At 49.6% G+C, this 3,790-nt stretch overlaps 1 protein-coding gene and 1 pseudogene across 1 annotated transcript in view; one reads left to right on the top strand and one right to left on the bottom strand.

Annotated features, from left to right (window-relative positions):
* CECR2 (CECR2 histone acetyl-lysine reader) overlaps positions 1-3,790 on the bottom strand; it is a 70,447-nt gene that overhangs the window by 63,754 nt on the left and 2,903 nt on the right. The gene's annotated exons all lie outside the window — the stretch shown is intronic.
* LOC102990864 (heterogeneous nuclear ribonucleoprotein A1-like) overlaps positions 2,806-3,790 on the top strand; it is a 3,247-nt pseudogene continuing 2,262 nt past the window's right edge.

Raw genomic sequence — 3,790 nt, 5'->3', positions numbered from 1 at the left:
TTTAAAATTTATTTATTTTTGGCTGCGTTGGGTCTTTGTTGCTGCACGTGGACTTTCTCTAGTTGCGGGGAGCGGGGGCTACTCTTCGTTGCGGTGCTCCGGCTTCTCATTGCGGTGGCTTCTCTTGTTGCGGAGCACGCGCTCTAGGCACACAGGTTTCAGTAGCTGTGGCACGTGGGCTCAGTAGTTGTGGCTCGCAGGCTCTAGAGCGCAGGCTCAGTAACTGTAGCACGTGGGCTTAGGTGCTCCACGGCATGGGGGAATCTTGCCCGACCAGGGATTGAACCCGTGTCCCCTGCATTGGCAGGTGGATTCTTAACCACTGCGCCACCAGGGAAGCCCAGAATTTATTTTTTTATACTGCTAAAATCATTAATTTTATGTAAAGACGACAGAAAACAAAGAGTCAGAGTTAGAGACTCAAACTTCAGATTCTATGAGGGATGAAGATCTGGACTCCTGATCTCTCAATTCTTTGTAGGGATTATTCATCTTCTAACTGGCTACCTAAGTCTCTGGATGTTTCCTTCCCTGTAAAACAGGACCCGGTTAGCCTTTGAGGGGATCTCCCTCTACCTCTTCTTCATAGCCTCACAAGAAGACTGAGGAAATGAAACATACCAAAGTGAAAGTAGATGAGTGATGGGAGAAGCCTGCATGGAAGCTAAGAATATCCTGTAGAACACCCATTATTTTCAAACTAATTGTTTTTTTATAGGGGATATTATCAATGTAAGTACATTTATAGTGGAGGCTAATGGTAAATATGGGAGAAAATTAAACCAGGAACAAGCTAGTTATAGCCATTTACTGAAACAAAAGGGAAAATCAAAACCTCTTGTTGATAATTCATTTATATAGGATCACATGTGACTATCCAAAAATCAACTGGTTCTTGTCCAAAAGCCTACCAAAACAGAGAACTTACGATATGTTGTTAATAACTAAGTACAAGTGATTAGATGCAAGCATAAGCCTCACCACCAATATGCAGTTTTCCTCTGGAGAATACAGTCACTATTAACAAACAAAAGCATGTGCAACAGGCCCCCCCGGTGTTCACAGCCTTGCATGGTGGGCTCTCCCGAGTGGGGCGCAGCCCATCTGGGGTTCACTCCTGGTCACAAAACTGGGCAGGCGAGGGCACTCCCGCAAGTGCGCCAGGTCACAAGAGGAGACACAGCCGGGCCGAGAGGGCCGCATGGAAACAAAGACCTGGGTCCTACAGCTGCCAGGGCGACTCTGCCAGCAGCCTGAAGGACCCTGTGTCCCTCCCCAGCTAGGCCTCCAGACACGCCGAGCGGGGCCCCCGACAAGCCACGTGTAGACCCACAAAACCGACCGATACCAAATGCAGTTTTAGCTCTTCGGCCTGTGAACTGTGCTAAGCGGCCACAGGAAACAAACATACAGCCCTCCCGAGGGCGGGCCCGGGGTGGCCACGGTCCCAGCAGCATGGCCGGCGCAACAGAGTCCTGACCCACAGAAACTGATGTTTAAAGCTGCTAAGTTTTAGGGTAATTTGTTACATAGCAGTAGATGACGAATACAGCATGAAACAGGCAGAAGCACAAACACGAAAAGGAAGGGGGATGATAACCTAGAACATCAAGAGAATCAACTTTAAGAAATCAAGGTCAATAAACGGGGCAGATTCGAGATACAAACACAGGAATATGTTAGGAATATATCATACTCTACACTTGGAAGTACTTGTACGGTGTGTATCACTCAACTCTTAGCAGCAACACCAGTTAAAGTAACCCAGGAACGGATCTGACCTACATGAACAAAGCTACAACTCTTTACTGAGCAACATCAAGACTTTTTTTTTTTTTTAAATATATTTATTTATTTATTTTTGGCTTCGTCGAGGCTTCGTTGCGGTGCGCGGGCTTCTCATTGCAGTGGCTTCTCTAGTGGCGGAGCACGGGCTCTAGGCCTGCAGGCTTCAGTAGTTGTGGCACACGGGCTCAGTAGTTGTGGCTCGCAGGCTCTAGAGCACAGGCTCAGTAGTTGTGGCACACAGGCTTAGCTGCTCCGCGGCATGTGGGATCTTCCTAGACCAGGGCTCCAACCCGTGTCCCCTGCATTGGCAGGCGGATTCTTAACCACTGTGCCACCAGGGGAGTCCCACAACATAAGGACTTTAATCAAAATAAGGAGATTCCTTATGGAATATGACAAGATTATATCATTTTCTGGAAGAACTAACAAGCAGGATTAGTTAAGAGCAATGGTATCAGAGCCAAAAGAGACTGGCAGGTACAGCCAGGAACAGCCGAGTGGAATCTCATGTGTCAAAAACCTGGTAAAGTGTCAAACAGACACCACATGCCAACAGGTAAGGGAAGCTCTACTCCATAGATGGTATGAGCCGACTCTAGCTATTCAGACCTTCAACCGCAGCCTGGCCCCCGTCCCCACCGTCACACAGAAGGCAGGTATGCGACACCTGCCCCACAAATTTTAAATGGGCGTTTCTTGGGCTTGATCATCAACCAACACACCCATGGAAGACACGGCCTAAGTATGTAACAGGAAATTCAAGTCTGCAAACCACAAATGTGCGCAGTAAGGCTGGAGAGACAGCCTGTCAGGCAGGAGGCACCAGGTCATCACCTTCACCCCCTAACAGGCCTTCATGATCGGCTCGCCTCTGCCCTCAGGCCTGATCTACTCACTCGCTCCTTCCTGGTCCCCCGCCCTCCCTGCCCTCAGGATCACACCCCCAAACTCGCCACCCAGCCTACAAGGCCTACTAGGCTCCTACTCCTGTTGTGCTGCGGCCACAGGATTCCTCGAATGGCTGTGCATGCCGGAGACGAGCAGGGAAAGAAGGTGAGCAGGTAGGCCAAGCAAGCCCCACAGATGCAGAGTGACAACCAGCCTCTGTGTCAAGAGCCACCAGGCAGGCTGGGGCCCTGTTTTCCCTCTAGCTGATCAGTGTCTTAGATGCTTTCTAAAAGCTACAAACTGGGTTTCAACATGAAGTCTCATTTTAGATGTTGGGGACGAACCAAAATTTAACACTCAGGGGCTAATAAGACTTTGGACTTTGCAGCTCAAATAAATCACGTCTCTGAACCACATGGGACCTTCTGTTCTGCAACCCCTAGCCTCTTCTCCAGGGCGTCAAACCCCAGACACCCACCTTCCTACCTGCAACTTCGGGGGGGGGGCCCGTCCTTCCCTCACTCACCCTCTTACTGGGCTCTGTAATATAAGGGCACTGGCTCAGGAAGCACCCCATGACGGCTCGGTCCACGGCCCCTTCTCACACAGGTCGCGTGCTCTGTGGATGTCACAGCATTTGCCATGGCAACTGCACACACTCTGCAGTGGGGCCCAGGACTGAGGGTCCCAAGGGCATCTGCCCTCCAGCACCCTGGCCAGAGCGAGGTGAGGCAAACAGACCCCCTCGGACACTGATGGTCATGCGTGAAATGGAGCAACCCCTGGGGTGAGCGGCCTGGAAATTTATTTTTTGAATCTTAAGTGGGCATTTCTTCTGACGGAGTGACTACACTTGCAGAAATTTAAGAGTATGATTCACTAAGCTGTGCAATCTTTGATGTCCAAGGCTATGTAATATAGCATGTTTATAACAGTTAAAAGCCAGGCACAAATGTTCATCTACTAAATCGGAGTATTTGGCAATCCCATTTAAAGAAAAGGTGGTTATAAGAAAAATTATCATTGTGATGAAAAAAATGAAAGATATGGGGGGCTCCCCTGGTGGCGCAGTGGTTGAGAGTCCGCCTGCCGATGCAGGGGACACGGGTTCGTG

This window comes from Physeter macrocephalus, chromosome 6, assembly GCF_002837175.3.
Source record: "Physeter macrocephalus isolate SW-GA chromosome 6, ASM283717v5, whole genome shotgun sequence".
NCBI lineage: Eukaryota > Metazoa > Chordata > Mammalia > Artiodactyla > Physeteridae > Physeter > Physeter macrocephalus.
The sequence above is the reverse complement of the archived record's forward strand: the minus strand, read 5'-3'. Positions and strand labels throughout refer to the sequence as shown.